The 20,002-nt window shown below is 42.3% G+C and overlaps 1 protein-coding gene across 1 annotated transcript in view; it reads left to right on the plus strand.

Moving 5' to 3' along the window:
• SPOCK3 (SPARC (osteonectin), cwcv and kazal like domains proteoglycan 3) overlaps positions 1–20,002 on the plus strand; it is a 253,643-nt gene that overhangs the window by 21,337 nt on the left and 212,304 nt on the right. The gene's annotated exons all lie outside the window — the stretch shown is intronic.

Consider the following 20,002-nt stretch of genomic DNA (forward strand, 5'->3'; position numbering starts at 1 on the left):
TCTCAAGGGCTTTATATAGCATTGGGGACAAGATGGTACCCTGCAGCACCCCACAGCACAACTGCCAGGGGGCCAAAAGACAACCACTCAATTCTATCTCTGAAAATAATCTTGGAGGTAGGATTGGAACCACTGTAAAGCAGTGCCTCCAATATCCATCTGACCAAGTTGGCCCAGAAGGATACCACAGACAATGGTATCAAAAGCCACTGAAAGATCAAGTAAGAGTAACAGGGTCACACTCCCCCGGTCTCTCTCCTGATAAAGGTCATCCATCAGGGTGACCAAAGCTGATTCAGTCCCATAACCAGGCCTGAACCCAGACTGGAATGGGTAAAGATAATCTATTTCATCCAAGAGTACTTGCAATTGCTGTGCCACAACCCTCTCAATCACCTTCCCTAAGAAGGGGGTATTTGCGACCAGTTGGTAATTGTCGCAAACCAGTGGGTCCAGGGTGGGCTTTTTCAGGAGCGGTCGGATAATTGGATTACTGCCTCTTTATCCCAACTTGCCATATCATCTAAACAAACTGGCTTGATTTTATTAACCATACTTTTAAAATTCAGACATACTAAACTGTTTGTCTCCCCTTGTTAACATCTTTTTGATGTCCATTAAAGATATCTCTGTTTCATCTGGCCTTTGAGGGCTGAAGAGATAGTTGAATGGTTCCTGTTCACTTTGACTTCTGTATTGCTTCTGTTTTGTAATTAAACTGTAGGTTGGATTATTTTATTATTTTATTTTGATTTTATGCTGTATTTTAGTGTATTCTTTGAATTTCACCCTGAAAGCTTTCGTTGAAAGGCAATCTGTTGATTATATTTTATTATCTAACATGGAAGTTTCTTACTTGTCCCTTGTAACTGTACTAGGGGAGGGGTGGATCACATTACCATAATGGTAAGCCATGGTTCAGTATTAATATTCAAATACAGAGCCATGTCATATGGAAAAGATATTGCTATGGGAGGCATGTTTATTGGATGCTTGAAACATAGAAATAGGGTAGGATAAACAGTTGGTTAATAAATAGTATGATTTTTGGCAAGTGGGATATTGCCTAACCCAAGGATCATATTCCTTTGGAGAGATGGAAGCAAAGTATAAAGTAAATCTTTGCCCTCGTGTAGTTGCCTTTGGAGAATATTGCCTATCAGTGTGCATAACTGCATATTATTTGTCAACTCAATAAGGCAAGTGTATCGTGATACTTCAGTCAGTCTGTTTCCCCATGAAGCAATACTGAATGGTTGCATTCTTACAACCTATGATTAAAATCTCCATTGCAGCTAAGCAATGAATTTAAAGCCTTTACCAACCAGGCAGTATACTGAAGATGACTTTTGTCTTTGTATTGGAGGAAGCCCCAAACAAGGAGTAGTGTCAGAAATTTCAGGGCTTGAACATGGATCCTTGTGAGAAATAAACTGAAGATGTAGACTCAGAGCCTTCTTCAGGTGCAAAAAGGAAAAAACGATGTGTGCAACATAAATCCTAATGAGTACCAAGCAGTATGAATGAGAGTGACCATAGTTTAGTGGATAGAGTACATAGGTTGCAGACAAGAAGTCCCAGGTTCAATTCCTGACATCTCCAGGTAAAAGGATCAAGTAGCAGGCAGTGGAGAAAACATCTGTTAGAGGTGTTAGAGAACTGCTGCTCATCAGAGTAGACAATATTGGGCTAGATGGATAAATAATCTGATCTGATATCAGACAACTCCTATTATTTTGTACTACAAAGCACATCCTCCAGATATGGATTTGGGGAGTCACCCATGGTTCTAGCCTAGTCCTAATGTAATGTCCTGGACGGTGGTGGAAAAGAATGGGGTGGAGGGAGAAAGCAGCCTCCGCCGCCCTCCCGGGCTTCTTTGCTACATTTGCAGTGTTTTTAAGTTTTTTGCATTTCAGGGGAAAATGTTTGCATGGGTGGGTTTCCCTTAGTTGGTGGCAGGGCAGCACCTTATAGGCACTCTAGGTTTTTTTTAGTAACTTAAGTGTAATTGTAGTGATTACTTTTGAGTAATGGTAGAGTAATCAATTCCTTTTAGAACAATTGTGAAATGAAAATGGACTGCCTTCAAGTCGATTCTGACTTACGACGACCCTATTTATTTATTTATTTATAGATATATCCCATTCTTCCTCTCAGCAGGAGCCCATGAATAGGGTTTTCATGGTAAGCGGTATTCAGAGGGGGTTTACCATTGTCTTCCTCTGAGGCTGAGAGGCAGTGACTGGCCAAGCCAGTGAGCTTCATGGCTGCGTGGGGATTCAAACCCTGGTCTCCTAGGTTGTAGTCCAACACCTTAACCACTACACCACACTGGCTCCCCTAGAACAATTGTAATTGTAATTTATTCCTTTTTGGGGCTATGTAACGGTAATTATAATTTATTCCTTTTTAAAAGTAATCTTCCAAGCTCTGGTAAAGCATCATAGTATAAATGCAAACAAGGTGCCCCAATCCTCTCTGCGTTCTGTGTCTATAGAGAGAGCGAGAAGAGACTCGTCAGTGTTTGCCTCCATTTATAAAGGCATCTAGGATTCCTTGGCACTTGGTGAACCAGCTATTGGAGATCTGAAAGGGGACAGTCTGGAACATGTACAAGGACTTAGGGAGTGTGGTCATCTTTACAGCTGCAATCTGGCCCAGCCAGCTAAGGTGCAAATGCTGCCAGTTTTGCAATTCCCTGCGTATTTGGCTGTGAAGACTGCCATAGTTTCTGTTCCTTAATTGCCCCAAGTTTCTAGTGACAGTTACTCCCAGGTACCAGAACCCACTGTAGAGGGGGCAATTCCAGAAGCTGAGAATAGCCAGTCCCTGTTATGAGTCGATAGATTAAACATAAGCACCATTTGGTGCAAGTTCACCTCAAGCCCTGCTTTTTCATGGAAACCCCATAATATTTCTTGAAGAGGGATCAGTGTGTCCCTAGGCTTGCTGAGCATTAACAATATCAGCAAATATATTAATATTGTGCCTGCTGTCGCCGATCTTAATTCCTGTAATAGTAGGCTGTACCCTAATTTTACATGCCAGGACCTCTAACATGAAAACAAAAAGCAGGTTTGACACTACAGTATCCTTTTTGAGGATACATGTTAATATTCATCAAACACTTCAGAGTAGTAACTGCTCCTTTTATATAGAATCCTAAGTAAAGACTTACCTGTTTGTCCTGTGTAGAATGCAGAAGGTTATTGCTGACATATGACATTGTATGCCCTTGGAAGATGAGGATGAATGAACTTCTGATGTCATTGATGACTTTATTAGGTCATGTAATTCTGTTGTCTGAGTAGATATGGAGACAGAGTTGACATCTGGATTTGTTAAGAACCTAAGAGCCCTGCTGGATCATGCTGAAGGCCCATTATGTTACGAAGTTTGGTTCTTATGTACTACCCAAGGCTTGTGTGGAGGGACGTATCATTGTCCAGAATAAGACTGTTAAATGTCCATAGGGTGGGGAAAGAGAGAAACCCAACCATATGAGTAGGCGTTAAAGTGGCGTGCACAATGAAAGTACAAATTACGTTACAGCCTTTATGTTGTTTGTCTTCTCAGTAACCCTGGGATAAATGTTATTGCATTTTACAGGTGGATAACAGAGGTTGAAAGAATGCCTGAGGCCACACCATGGCTCAGTTCAGATACAGTACCAAACAATGTGAAAGAGCTCTGAGCTCCTTCATTCTGTGCAGGCAAACCATGCTTTGTGCCAACTAGAAATAAGTGTTGGTGCAGCCTGTGATGCCCTTCCCTGGCTCTCCCTGTCAGGTTCCTACCTGCTTGTGGCTACTGCCTTTCACTAGGCACCACCAGGGACTCCACCAGTCCGGACTGTCCTTTATATGGTTTCTCTCTCCACTCTAGCACAGATCTCACTAGATCCCCCTGCTAGGCAGCACCACCAGTCACGTCCTGTAACCAATATTCCCAGAGACTTTGCCTGAGTCTCTCTCTATCTGGTTACTTTTGTGACTGTGTGCGTATGCTGTTCCCAACCCCTTGGTATCTATATAGATTACACATATAACTCTGGGTTGCTCTGGATACTTGTGGTGTTATTCTTCCCTTCCCCGCTGCCACCATTTGTTATCCTTCAGCCTTGGTATTTACCTTACCCTCCCTTCTGGTCTGTGGAACCCCAGCCAAGGATGAGGCCTTTGGTAAACCAAAAGTATTTATTAAATAACAAAGATAACAAGATTACTTTAAAAGGCACTTAAGCATATGGTTTCATCTATTCCTGAGGTACCGGTCTTAGTATTAATCCGAACTCCACACTCTCCCCTCATAAACCCACCAAACAACCCTCTAACGTCCACCTTCCACCTCACGTCCACCTTCCACCTCACGTCCACCTTCCACCTCACGTCCACCTTCCACCTCACGTCCACCTTCCACCTCACGTCCACCTTCCACCTCACGTCCACCTTCCACCTCACGTCCACCTTCCACCTCACATCCACCCAGATTTACCTGACATCCTTCCATTTATACTGTCAGCCATTTTAAACATTCAGCCAATCATCCAGCATTCTACTGCCCATTCACTCCCCCCTCCTCTTTCATTCCACTTACCATGTATCTCCTATACAAACAGCACTTACCATATATACACTAATAGAGGAACATCACATCCCCCCCCCCCTTAAAACAACGGCAGAGTATTTATTCCTGTTCCAGGATTTATACGTCACGTTAACAATATAACAAGTCTCTATGGGGAAAATGTCTTTTTTTTTGTTCCTTCGTCTGGGTCACGTCACTGCAGTCCCGGCCACTTGCCTGGAAAGTCCATCGGCCAGTACATTGTCCTTGCCTTTTATGAACTGGAAGTCCACTTGATAGTCTTGTAGGGCCCAGGACCACCTCTGCAGCATAGTGTTATGGTTTTTCATAGTCTGCAACCATAACAAGGCCCGATGATCCGTTGTTACCGTGAATCTTCATCCCCACACGTATGGGTGCAACTTGTTCAGTCCCCACACGACCCCTAGGCACTCCTTTTGGACCAACGAATAGTTTTTCTCCCTCGGCGTCAGCTTGCGACTCAGATACGCTACTGGATGTCTGGTGCCTTCTCTCTCCTGCAGCAAGACGACTCCCAGCACGAGGTCTGACGCATCTGTAGCCACAATGAATGGTTGCTCATAGTCTGGTGCTATTAATATGGGTCCTTGGCACAAGGCTTGCTTCAGCAGATCAAAAGCCTTCTGACATTCATCCGTCCATACCACACGCTCAGAACACTTTTTCTTTGTCAATTCATGCAAGGGGGTTGCTATTTCCCCAGAATTTTTCACAAACTTTCTATAAAATCCAGCCACACCTAGAAATGCCCTAACTTGTTTTTTGGTTAAGGGGATAGGTGACGCTTGTATTGCCTCCACCTTGCTCCATAAGGGGGTGATTTTCCCACTCCCCACCTTATGTCCTAAATAGACCACCTCCTTCAACCCAAACTGGCATTTCTTCGCTTTTATTGTGAGGCCTGCCTTTTTTAATGCCTCTAATACTGTTGTCAGGTGTTGGACATGCTCAGGCACCGACTTGCTAAAAATGGCCACGTCATCGATATAGGCCACTGCAAAATCTGACATGCCTCGCAACACAGTATTGATTAGCCTCTGAAACGAACTTGGTGAGTTCCTTAGTCCCATGGGTAAGGTCACAAACTCATATAACCCATCTGGTGTACTGAAGGCAGTTTTGGCTCTGGATTGCTCGTCTAGTTCCATTTGCCAAAATCCTTTACAGAGGTCTAACGTAGAGATAATGGTTGCTGCCCCCAATAACTCTAACATTGCGCCTACCCTGGGCATAGGATACGCATCTGGGACAGTAATTTTATTGATTAGCCGATAATCAATGCAAAATCTTGTCGTTCCATCTTTTTTCGGAACCAGGACAATACTTGAGGCCCAGGGACTGATAGATTCCCTGATCACTCCTAGTTCCAGCATATCTTCGATCTCCTTTTTGATCTCACTCAAAACTTTCCCATTCACACGGTACGGCATAGATCTGATTGGGGCATGATCTCCAGTATCAATGGAATGTATAACTATACTGGTTCGGCCAGGTTTATTGCTAAAGAGATTCCCATAGTTTTTCAAAACTCTCAGAATCTCTTCTTTTCCTTCCTCCTTCACCTCCTCTGACCATTCCAATTGATCTACCCCTCCTTTGTCTTTGCTTTCCTGTACCAAATCTGGAAGTTCAGGCCCACTTCCCTCAGGGAATAAGGTAACTTGCAACACCTTTGCATCCCTGGTATGGTAAGGCTTTAACATATTTACATGAACCACTTTGCTTTTGTTTAATTGGTCTGTGGTGATTACATACGTCACTGTGTCAAGCCTTTCTCTTATGGTATATGGTCCTTCCCAGTTAGCCTGTAATTTGTCATGTTTCCTGGGTATGAATGCCATAACCATATCTCCCACATCATACACACGTTCCCTGGCTGTTCTGTCATACCAGTAACGTTGCTTCTCCTGTGCTTGACTCAAATTCTCTTTCACTACTTCCATCATTGATGTTAATTTATTGCGGAATTCCAATACAAAATCTACTACAGATGTTTTGTACTCTCCCAGGGTTCCTTCCCATGAATTTTTTAACAGTTCCAAAGGTCCCCTCACTTTTCTAGTGAACATGAGTTCAAAGGGTGAGAAGCCTGTTGACTCCTGAAGGACTTCTCTGTATGCAAATAAGCATCCCAAACGTTCATCCCAGTCTTGTGGGTGATCTTGAACATAGCTTCTTATCATGCCCTTCAAAACCCCATTGAATCTCTCAGTTAGCCTATTAGTGGCGGGATGGTAAGTAGTGGTCTTTAGATGTTTTAGACCACATTTCCACATACATTGCATCACTTCTCCCATGAATACACTGCCTTGATCCGTCAGCACTTCATGAGGGAAACCCAGCCTCATACAGATTTTTAACAAAGCCTCTGCCATTACAGGGGCTTCTACGGATCTTAATGCTTCTGCGTCTGGGTACCTGGTGGCAAAATCCACCACCACCAATAGATATTTCTTGCCATGCCTTGTGGGTTTGGAAAAAGGGCCCACCAAATCTATTCCCACTCTATAAAAGGGTTGTCCAATTATAGGAAGGGGCTTTAAGGGTGCCTTAGTCTTTACTCCACTTTTTCCCACCTTTTGGCATATACCACAAGATAGACAATGTTGCTTTACATCTTTGGAGATATTTGGCCAATAATAGTGTGCAGCCAATCTCCTCTTGGTCTTTTTTATTCCCAGATGTCCTGTACATGGGACATCGTGGGCTACCTCTAGCAATCTGGTTCTGTATTTGCTAGGTACTATCAATTGCTTCACTGGTTCACATTCATCCTTTCTCTCAGCAGGCATCCACAGTCTATATAAAATCCCATTCTCACACACAACTTGATTCCTCAGTTTGTCAGTGAAAGGAATCTGTTGGGTCAGGGCTTGCTCCTTTATTTGCTTCAAACTGGTATCCTTATTCAGTTCTTCTCTGAATTGCTCTGTCTCTTCCCCAGAGACCATTTGATACAGTTTGTCTCCTTCAGCAGGCCTGCCAAGGGTTGCTATGGTGACCCGAGGCTCGCAAACAGATTCCACCCTGTTTCCTTCAGCCCCTTTTAACATGGCTTCTGTTTCTCTGCCAAGTTGCTGTCTGGTCACCACATATATTTTCCCTTGTGCCCCCATAACGTCTCTTCCCAGTATCACTGGTTCTTGTTGTTGGGCATTAATACCTACTTTATATTTGCCCTCTCAGCCTCTCCACTCCATTTTCACTAGGGCCATAGGCAAGCTTTCTGGTCTACCCCTCACTCCTTGAATAGTCACCATTTCCTGAGGTAATATTTCCTCAGATTTTATTAAATCTGGCCTCAGTAACGTCTGAGCGGCACCAGTATCAAGCAGTGCCCAATAATTTGCCCCTTGTACACTCACTTCCTCTCTCAGACTTGAATCAAGGTCTGTTACTTCTGTCCAGTTTATCTGGCAGAACTGAACCTTTTTCGTGGTTAGATCTTTTGGTTCTATTTTTACTGCCCTTGCCTGAGCAGGATTACTAATGGGGTTGGCAACCTCACATTGAAAACGTAGGTGCTCCGGTCTACCACATTTATAGCATAATTTCTCCTCTGTTTTAGGGTACACAGATCCACTCTGGGGTGTCCTGTGCCCTTCAGATTTTACTGGAGGACTCACTCGCTGTGGCACCACATCCTTTCTGCCACCATTATATGGTGTGGGTTTAAACTCTCTTGATGTTTTCCCCACCCAGCCAGTTCTGTTGGAGGCAAAGTGATCCGCCATCTCTGCGGCCTCCTGCACCGATGTAGGGGAACTGTCTTTGACAAGGAGCCTTATTTCTGGTGGTAACTGATGGAATAATTGATCCAGTATCATGAGGCTTTTCACCTCTTCCACTGACTGAGCTTTGGCACTACTCATCCACTTTCCAAATATATCCATCAACTTAGCTAGAGTTCAACAAAAGACCTCCCTGCTTGGATCTGACAGTTTTGGAATAATTTTCTAAAGTAGTCAGGTCCCAGTCTGAACCTTTTGTATACTGCCTCTTTAAACTCAGCATAGGTGACGGGCTTGTCTGAGGGGAAATATTGGTATACCTCAGCCAATTCCCCTTTAATCAGGTTTGATAAATATTGCATATATTTATCCTCTGGTAGCCCCCACAATTGAGCTGCTTTTTCAAAAGTGCTGAGGTAAATCTGTGGATCTTGTCCAGGCTCAAACACTGCAAAGTCTTTTGGTGTAACTTTTTGTTTCATTTCTGTCCTTTCTTGTTTCATCAGAATGAAACCTCTCCCTTTCAAACTTTAACTTTTCCACCTGTAATTCAGCATCCACTCTCATTCTCTCAAATTCCAACTCCCTCTGTTTTTCCTTCTCTGCACCTTCCATCCTCAATCTCTCAGTTTCCAACTCCCTCTGTTTTTCCTTCTCTTCCATTTCAAAGACCCTTTGCTTGTCTTTTTCCTCAGCCTCCCTCCTCAATCTCTCAGTTTCCAACTCCCTCTGTTTTTCCTTCTCTGCACCTTCCATCCTCAATCTCTCAGTTTCCAACTCATGCTCCCATCTTAACTTCTCTCTCAAGTACTCTATATAAGCGGGATTGCTTGAGTATCCTTCTGGGGTCTCTTCCCTGACAGGTTGTTTTTGCTGGGCAGTTGCAAATCCTATGTGCTACCCTCAATTCATCTACCCCTTTACCCTCGTGAGGTAAATTGAATGTTATGCACTTCTCCACCAGCTCCTCTCTTTTCATTTTTATATATTCAGCCATGGTCACTCACTCTTTGCCACACACTCTTTGCCAGTCACTCTCACAAGTAATCTTGTTTTGTTATTTCTGTTTGCCACACCACTGTTAGGGATTCTCTAGTATTCGTATCTGGATTCTCTGTTGTTCGTATCCCACCGCTGTGCTACCACCTGTGCTTGGGGCTCTCTTTGGTTCGTATCCCACCGCTGTGCCACCACGTGTGACGCCCTTCCCTGGCTCTCCCTGTCAGGTTCCTACCTGCTTGTGGCTACTGCCTTTCACTAGGCACCACCAGGGACTCCACCAGTCCGGACTGTCCTTTATATGGTTTCTCTCTCCGCTCTAGCACAAATCTCACTAGATCCCCCTGCTAGGCAGCACCACCAGTCACGTCCTGTAACCAATATTCCCAGAGACTTTGCCTGAGTCTCTCTCTATCTCGTTACTTTTGTGACTGTGTGCATATGCTGTTCCCAACCCCTTGGTATCTATATAGATTACACATATAACTGGGTTGCTCTGGATACTTGTGGTGTTATTCTTCCCTTCCCCGCTGCCACCATTTGTTATCCTTCAGCCTTGGTATTTACCTTACCCTCCCTTCTGGTCTGTGAAACCCCAGCTAAGGATCAGGCCTTTGGTAAACCAAAAGTATTTATTAAATAACAAAGATAATAAGATTACTTTAAAAGGCACTTAAGCATATGGTTTCATCTATTCCTGAGGTACCGGTCTTAGTATTAATCCAAACTCCACACTCTTCCCTCATAAACCCACCAAACAACCCTCTAACGTCCACCTTCCACCTCACATCCACCTTCCACCTCACATCCACCTTCCACCTCACATCCACCCAGATTTACCTGACATCCTTCCATTTATACTGTCAGCCATTTTAAACATTCAGCCAATCATCCAGCATTCTACTGCCCATTCACTCCCTCCTCCTCTTTCATTCCACTTACCATGTATCTCCTATACAAACAGCACTTACCATATATACACTAATAGAGGAACATCACACAGCCCCCCTTGAAGTCCTTGTTGGATCCAGTTGTTTTAGAAAGTTATCATCCAGTCTCAAATATTCCTTTCCTGGACAAGGTGGTTGAGAGCTAGTCAACTGCAGGTATGCCTGGAGGAAGCAGATTATCTAGATCCATTCCAGTCTGTTTTGAAGTCTAGTTTTGGCACTGAAACAGCCTTGGTCACCCTGATTGATGACCTTTATCAAGAGAGACACAGGGTAATGCTGGTCCTCCTTGACTTCTCAGCGGCTTTTGACTTCATTGACTATGGTGATCTTCTGGAGTGACTGAAGGGGGTGAGAGTCGGAGGTATTTTATTACAGTGGTTCCACTCCTATATGCAGGGCTACTACCAGAAACTAGTATTAGGAGATAGTTACTCAGCTCCATAGCTTTTGGTCTGTGGTTCCCCACATGGGTTCATTCCATTTCCTCTGCTATTTAACATCTATATGAAGCTATTGGGAGCTGTCACCTGAGGATTTGGAGGATGGTGTTATCAGTATGCTGACGTGCAGCTCTGTCTCTCCATTCCATTGGAATCGGGATAGGATGTGAAGATGTTGGACAGGTGCCTGGAAGCAGTTATGGACTGGATGGGAGGGGCAATAAACTGAGGCTGAATCCTGATAAGATGGAAGTGCTGTGGGTGGGTGGTTCCCATGTCCAGGAATTAGGTGTACGTCCTGGATTCCAATGTGTTGCTAGAGTTGCAAGTGGCTTCTGTGGCTAGGAGTTACTTATGCCTAATTTAGGCTGATTCACTAGCTACAGTCATTCCTGAACCAGGATAGCCAGGTCTCAGTTGTCCATGTTCTGGTGACTTTCTTTCTGGACTACTGTAATGTGCAGTATGTGGGGCTGCTATTAATGACAATCTAGAGTCTGCAGTTACTGTAGAATGTGGCTGCTAAGTGGCACAGCCTGATGGCACCATGTGCCACCAGTCCTGAAAATGCTGCATTGGCTGCCACTGAGTTACAGGACCCAATTCAAGGTGTTAGTACTAGCATAAAAGTCACTAAATGGCTTGGGACAGAAGTATCAAAAAAAGTGTCTTCCCTGGTATTAGCTGTCTCGGCAGGTGAGGCCTTGCTGTTGGTGCTACTACTGGGGCTGCCTGGTTGGCATTGACCTGTGATAGGGCCTTTTCAGTGGTGGCTCCTTGTTGGTGGAATGCCCTCCCTGGTGATATGCATCTGTCTCCATCATTACTGACTTTCAGGAGGAATGTGAAAACATTCCTGTTTATCCAGGCAGTTTGATGGCTGAAAGAAACTGGTCCTGGCAGCCTGGAGATCATTGGAAAAAAGAATGTTTTTAGCTGTAACTGCCTTTAGAATGTTTTAACTGCTTTTAGAATGCTATTTCAAAAAAACAAACAAGCCTGTTTTGTTGATGTGTGTGACATCACAGGACTGTAAATGTTGATGTTTATTTGGTAACATATGCCCTTATTTGGTACGTAGAGAGGGGAGGGGTAAAATAGAATGTTAGGGAGTAAGTGTTTGGCATGAATGTCTCTGATTGGGTGTTGGATTCTCTGGTTGGGAAGAGGGAATAAGCGAGGGTTTGTCTTTAAAATTTACTGGAGGTGTTGTTAGTTAGGGAGGCAGTTTTCTTCTAGGGCTTGGATAGTTAGATTAGGAATTGGGATAGAGAGTGGTGGTTGGCCTGGGTAGGATTAAGATATAGTTAGGTAGTGTAGTGAGATATTGTTTCAGAGCTTATTTCTATCTGTGAGGTTTAAAAATTATCATCTGAAAATAATAAGGGTATCATTTTGGTTTTTGTTATTGTTCTATACTCACACCTATGCTTGGTCACTGCATACCACAAGTGAACATCAGTCAGGGAATTGGTGAAATGGTGAATAAACAAATGATACTGAAACTCAAAACCCTTAGTTTATCTCTTGGCAAATACTGTACTATAAAAGTGTTTCATTCTGAAACTGGTGGCAGCATTTATACTGTAAGGCTATCCCTTGAAGGAAAGGATTGCCTCACATTCAACCTAGCAATAACTATATCCGCAGTGGGTTTGGGGTGTCCAGGATCACCCAGAGATAAGGGTGGGATACTGTGGAGTGCCCAGACTGTGAGTGAAAATAGTGCACACAAAGATTGGGAAGCACTGAGTAGCCTCTGTACATGTGTAAAGGGTATATTATACAGTGTATAGAGGCAGACATCCCCCTCATCAGCTGCAGGAAGTCAGGGATAGGTGGGCATGGATGTCACAATGTGTCTCCCTTCCTGGGCTCTTGCAGGAGGAAGGGTAGGATATAAATTCAATCAATCAATAAACTATGGTTTGCTGCAAAAGTAGTATAGATGGGAAGTAAAGCATGGGAAGGTCACACAATGGTATACTATGAGTTGGCATTATGTCTGAACTGAGCCACTGAGCCCATGGTAGATAAGTGTTTCATATCTTGACTCTAGTTTTTACAGATTCAAGGCTAACTCTTTTCTGTGGGAGCATACCAGCTGTTAAATCATATAATCTTCACCATTATTTAACCATTGTATACATTTTCTGTAAATCATTTTCCTTGAGTAATTTCAGAATGAAAGTTAATATATCGATGTGTCTTCTGTGTAATGAAATAGTTATAATAATGAAAATTTGAAGAGGCTGTGAATGCTCAGAGTTAGGACTAACTGGATATGGGAGGGAGAGTATGCCGGGATAGTAGAAATTACTCTTGTATATGCTAAATGCACTTTCAGAGTTTGTTGTTAATCTACTAATTAAATAGGACTTCCATTAGATAAAGTATCTCATCTCTTGGTTCACTTTCATGAACAGATGAACATTTTCAAACTTCCTTTATATCTGTTCTTGAAAATTAGATGGTCAAAAATCACTGTGTGAGGACTTTACTATGTTATATATACATTTGTAAATTGATAAGTTTGCTAGAGATAGTTAAAATAGGTTTCAGCTTCAGGGCCTGTAAGTATCAATCTCTCTCTCTCTGGAAGTGGGACATTTTATGTGAAGCTACATTTGAAGACAATTCAGAAACTTCAGTTGATGTAAAATGGATAGTTCGTTGACTGGCATGAGCTACAAAGAACCTATCTCACCAGTATTGAAACAACTTTGCTGGCTTTGTATCCTTTTCTGGGCACAATTTGTAGTGATAGTTACGACCTTTAGAAGTCTTGCACATTGTGAGTCTGGCATACTTGAAGTATTGCTTCTTCCCACATAAACCTGCCCAAGAAAAGATCTCGAACTGAACCTCTTCTCTGTGTGCATCTGCTTTTAGAGGCAGACATCCCCCTCATCAGGGGAATATATCTCCCTATAACAGCCTGGTGGTGTTGTGGAATAGAGCCTTCTTTGTGATAATGTCTTGTTCGTGGAATGCCCTCATCCAACAGTTACACTAGGCACTGACAACGTTGTCATTTTGGTACCAAGTGCATCCTGTCCTGGTATCTGTAACAACGAAGGACAGGCTACAAATCCCTTAAATATATAAATAACTGGAAATAAGTTTTTCAGTGGTACTGCCCCTTTTCCGTGCTGAGGTGGTATCCCTCACCAGAGATGCATGCTTGGCACACTTAATATTTTTGGCGCTAGATATGCTTGTTTACTGTGGCATTTTAATATTTATTTATTTATTATTGTAGTGTAACCAGGCCAAAGATGTTCTAGAGTGAAAGGTTTTATTTGGTATCAGCTGCACTCGGTGTGCCTTTACTGTTTTATTCTGCTGCTTTTATAATCCTGTTAAAATGTGCTTTTTAAAAATCTGCTTTGGGGATTTTGTACACATTGGAAAAGTGGGCAATAAATGCCCCAAATAAATAAAGGGGGAAATGGCCTCTGTCACCTTCTCCCTCATCTACTCTGCTTGCCTTCTGCCTTGGTACTGGGAGATTAAATTGGGCAGGGAGTTAAAGATGCTGCTGTATTTCTTGCATCAGTAGATAACCTGCTAGCATCTTTGATTGCTGAACCACTTCTTCACTAGGCTCCACAGCAGAAGGCAAGGAGGCTTGGGAAATTACTCTAGCCTCCTTCAGTTGTTTAGGGGCACAGAGAGGGGGCTAAGCACATTCTGCTTCCTTCTCTTTCATAGTAGCTGTGCAAGCTTTATGGTGGTTTAAAAGGACTGGTGGGCAGGGAGCAGTAAGCCAGGGTGCTACTGCCACAGCTCAAGATGAATTCAGGAGATAGTCATAGCCCTTCTGTCTGCTGCACGGACAAGGATCCTGTGGCCCTTCAGGCATTACTGGATTACAGCTACCATTGGTCACTCTGCCTGAGCTGAGTGGAGTTGAAGTACAACATCATCTGGAGGGCACCACCCCTAGTCTATTGGCTTCCTGAAGCCAGTGAGCAAGAGGAGCCATGCTGTCACTGTATTCTGAGAGCATTTGAGAAGCTTCCTCTTGGCCAATATAATTCTCTCTTTCTGGTATCAGAAGTAATGCCTGCATTTCTTGGTAGGCTAGGATCTCCTGCAGCTTGAAGGAAGCATGCATGTGCACAGTTTTGAGAGGGTGGGGAATCATTACCAACCTCTGTTACTTTTTTGCAAGAGGAGGTCTATACCACTGGTAGATGCAGGGTTCCTCCAGATGACCTGTTTATTGAGCATTCATCCTGACTTGCTTGCACACAGCTTTTGTGGAAGTTATACAATGTCTGTCTGTTATTGAGAATTCTGGTTTTGTGTGTGTGTAGGTTATACATATTCCTATCAATCGATTGTTATCACACACTTTTTAATGCATTTCTGCATCACTTTCTTAACCGCAGAAGTCTGTTTTGTTTTTAAAAAAGTGGATTTGTTGTGCCAGGGCACTCTAATCCACTTCCATTGTGATTGAATCCCTCCTGCAAAATACTGACAGTCTGGAGGGGACCACAGTTTTTATCCTGCAGAACCCCTTCTCTTTTGTGCCTTCAGTGTCTGCATTCACATGCTGAAGGTTACAAATACACAAGATAATGGGCAACCAAGAGGTGTAGCCAGACTATTGATTATAACAGCTGTACTATCACGATAGTAAGAGTTTTATACTACTTAAGAGATTTCTCCTAGGGCGACAAAGTTGCACTGTTCATCTGAGTAGATCACAGTTAAATCTATCTATCAGCCCATATATAGCATAAACCAGCATGATGATGATTATTATTATACTTTTGTTCCTCAAATAAAAAGATTTCAAAGTGGAACACTTCAGTCAGATTTAGTCTACAGAAAGCTTTGAAATATCTGATTTTTTAATCTTTTTTTTAAACATATGCCTTGTTTAAGCCTGTTACTAGTTATATGCTTGTGTACTGCAATTGGCTACTAAGCAACCCAATTCTATGCATACCATACTTTGAAAATAAGTTTAGGAAGAGTCTTTGACTTTGCATCTCCCAATTTTTAGGAAATGATGGCACAGCTTCACTTAAATGAAGCAGCTTGAATATACAATGGCTGTTCTAAGGAATGTTAAATATTCAGTCTCATTTAACAGTTAAAACCTCATTGATGCTGATTAGTTGCCATACATTCATGTTATAATTTTGTTGCTTATGTTAGCCTGTTAAGAAGAAGTGTCAGAGAATTTTTGAACTGGTGGATGTTGTGCTACATGCCAGTGGACAGACAAGTCTTTGAAAGAGAATATTTGATACTTGAGGCACATGCTTTTGTCTAGACCAGCTATTACAAAACACTGAGCAACTTCATGAAACCATTTAAGGAAACAAAATGCTAGGTTTAGGAAGGTTTTGGAAAAGAGTGGGAGTGCATTTCACCCACAGCAGCATGCCCACTGTGCCACCTTGCCTATGTTTGATCCTTCTCTAACCCCCTCTCCCTTGCCATTTTGTGGAGGGATGCAAGTTCTTTGTGAAGACTGGGCAGTTTAAGAGTAGAGAGAAATAATCTACAGCAGCCATTGTAGAATGTTGCAGCCTGGGTGACGACTGGTGCCCCTTAGTGGACACACATCACACCAGTGCTAAGCATCTGTACTGGCTCCTATTAGCTACTTAGCCAGTTCTAAATTCTTGTTGTTTACAAATAAAGACCTAAATAACTCTGTATCAGGTACCTGAACAACCAATTTCATTACCATTGCCTAGTGAGAACATTAAGATCAACAAATGGAACCTGATAATCAGAGCTTGGAAAAGTTACTTTTTTGAACTACAACTCCCATCAGCCCCAGCCAGCATGGCCACTGGATTGGGCTGATGGGAGTTGTAGTTCAAAAAAGTAACTTTTCCAAGCTCTGCATATTATGGCCTGATGAGTGGTGGCACTATTGTTGTAGAATGCACTCCCTGTTGAAATATGAGAGGCCCTATCTGTATTGACATTCTGCCAGCTTTTGAAGATGCAACTATTTATACAGGCCTTCCCTTACTATCTTGACTCAAGTCTTCTGCTTTAATTTCACTGCTATGAGATTAAGGCTGCGATCCTACACAAGTTTACCCGGGACTGGAAGAAAGCCCAATTGAACACAGTAGAATTTACTTCTGCATAGGATTATGCTGTACATGTTTTAAAGTGGTTTTTTTTTTTAAAAAAAATCACCTATGTGCATAGCAAATGGGCTAGTGACAAATTTTATGGGCTTACAACTTTTGTGGCTTTGCAAGGCTGGTATTTATTTATTTAACTAAGTAGTGGTTTTAGAGTATTGGACTACGATCTGGGAGACCAGGGTTCAAATCCCCACACAGCCATGAAGCTCACTGGGTGACCTTGGGCCAGTCACTGCCTCTCAGCCTCAGAGGAAGGCAATGGTAAACCCCCTCTGAATACCGCTTGCCATGAAAACCCTATTTATAGGGGTGCCATAAGTGGGGATCGAATGGAAGACAGTCCATTTCCATTTCATAGATATATCCAGCAACTTATAAACAGCCACCCTTTCTGCTAACACCTGGTGCTAAACACCTTACCTGAATAAAAATTCCTCACTTCTGGAGGATGCTCAGACTACCATAAATCTTCTTGGCATAGCAGTCTAGTTCTGTTGTAGCAGAAGGTTGCCTATGTGCTAGGGAAATTTGTGATGGTAGTAGAAGATGCATATATGCAATTATGTCAATGGCAGAGATAGATCTGCAGTTAAATGAGGACAAGTCAATGAAATGGGATGATGGTATTTCCTAATCTGGCCAGGCCATAACTCTGATCACTTAGGGAAAAAGTAGTAATGCGTTGATCCGTAGTGCTTTCTAAATGAAAATGAACATTGATTTAAATAACATCAGCTGCGTAGTCATTTTACTTTAAGGATGGTAAATGTTCTGTTTGCATTTAGTGAGAGGAATTAAAGCAAGGATTGGAGAAGAGGTAAAAAATCTAGTTCATGCTGAGTGACACATTCCATTTACAGATCTTAAAAAAGCAGACCTCAAATGTCAAATGAAAGAACTATTTCTTCATTTTCATGTGTATAGTAGATAATTTTTTTACTACCACAGCATCAGGGTTTCATATATAAAGGATTTGAGTACAGGAGTTGAATTAATCATTGTACAAATGTCAATTTGACCTGTCTCCGAGAGCAGCTTTCAGAAACTCTTAGTACTATTCTCTGTTTCAGCATGAATTGATGCTATAATCTTTATAGTCTTTTTCAGCAACTTGTATTTAGGAGCATAATGCCTCCTACAGTGGAGGTAGAACATAGCCATCAGGATTAGTAACTGTTGATGCTCCTATTCTCCATGCATTTGTCGAATCCTCTTTTAAAGCTATTCAAGTTTGTGGACATCACTACATTTTGTGGGAATGAATTCCATAGTTTAATTTTCTATTGTGTGAAGAAGTACACTATTTTGTCTGCCCTGAATCTTCCTAACATTCTAAATGAAAAAATCCCAAACGTTGCAACCTTTCATTATAGGGGAGTTGCTCCAGACCTCTGATCATTTTGATTGCCCTTCTCTGAACCTTGACCACCTCTACAATATCTTTCTGGGGTTAGGCAACCAGAACGGTAAACAGTATTCCAAGTGTGGTCATACCATAGATTTGTATAACAGCTTTATGACATTGGCAGGTCTACTTTCAGTCCCTTTCCTAATGATTTTTACCATGGTATTCACAGCTGATGTGTCAGCATCTTTTATCAGTACAACCCCAAGGTCTGGACTTGTTGATTTTTCAGTTCTTAAAATTCTAGATCTTGTTCATGAGTTTTGTCTTAACACCACTATTTGCCTCAGTTCAGGCACAAGATTCTATCCTATAAGTCCTCCTATGAAGACAGATGCATGGAATCATTTAGCTTCTCTGCAATCTCCTTTTCCTCCATAAACACACCTTGAGCCAAGTCCCTTGTTGGTCTCCTTCTGCTAATGTATTTAAATAGTTTTTAGTTTTAGTTGTTGGTCTTCATGTTTTTAGCAGTGTGCTCTTCAAATTATTTTTCAGCATCCCTCATCCTGTTTGCTTGCATTTCTTCCGCCAATGTTTGTGGTTTTTTGTTCTCATTTGGACAACACTTTCATTTTCTGAAGGAGGCCCTTTTTGCTTTCAGTAGTTTCCTCGACTCTGCTCCTCAACCACATTGGCATCCTCTTGGCCCCTAGTGGTACATTTCCCAATCTGCAGTATACATTTTAGCTGAGTTTCTGTTATTGTGGCTTTGAGTCCCTCTTGACTTTGACCCTCTTGACTTTGCCTTTCAGCTTACTTTTTACCAGTCGTCTTACTTTGGGGAAGTTTTCCCTTTTGCAGTAAAATGTGAATGTGGTCGACTTCATTGGCAATTGTCCATTTGCATATATTTTGAATTTAATAACACTATGGTCACTGTTCCCAGTCAGTTCAGCATTTACATCTCATACAAGTCCTGGGCGCCTTAATCCATGGAGGGTTGCAGCCCCTTTGGTCAGTTCCATGACTAACTGTTCTAGGGCACAGTCATTTAGGGTATCTAGAGATTTTACCTCTTTGTTGTGATTGGAACAAGCATGTAGCCATTCTATTTGAGGGCAGTTGAAATCTCCCATTACTTTAAAAAAAATTTCTTCGGTTTGCCTTCTGGATTTCATTCTGAAATACAAGATCACCCTGGATACTTTGATCAGGAGGACGATAGTACATCTCCAGTACTGAATTACTGTTGTGGCCCAGGTTCACCACCCACAGCAATGTTGTGGAGGAGTTTGCCCCTTTGGGGATTTTTAGGGTATGGGAAGCTGCCCACTCATGTAAATGAATTCATATTTTTACACTGTAGTTCAGTGCTACCTATGTTATGTGTGAACTGGGCTTCAGTCATAAAATTGAATTTATAAGTTGAACTCTAAGTGTTTTTCAGAGGGATATAGATCCTCCTTGGAACGTCAATATTCTAGCCTGCCATATAATAAGAAATACAGTAATTCAATCTGATCATGGAGCTGAATGAAACGACAAAAATCTGAATACTTACTAGAGAATCCATTTTTTATAGTCAGATTTCATGCTCAATAATTCTAATATATTTAAATTTGTATATTTGTTTTTAATGTAAGCAGCGGTAATGCAGCCGAAGCTCTGCTCACAGCTGGAGCTCGATTCCAATGGAAGGAGGAAGTCGAATCTCCGGTAAAAGGGGTCGAGGTCCACTCAGCCTTCCATCCATCCGTGGTTGGTAAAATGAGTACCCGGCATATGCTGG

The sequence above is a fragment of the Rhineura floridana genome, chromosome 9 (genome assembly GCF_030035675.1).
Source record: "Rhineura floridana isolate rRhiFlo1 chromosome 9, rRhiFlo1.hap2, whole genome shotgun sequence".
In the NCBI taxonomy this organism is placed as follows: domain Eukaryota; kingdom Metazoa; phylum Chordata; class Lepidosauria; order Squamata; family Rhineuridae; genus Rhineura; species Rhineura floridana.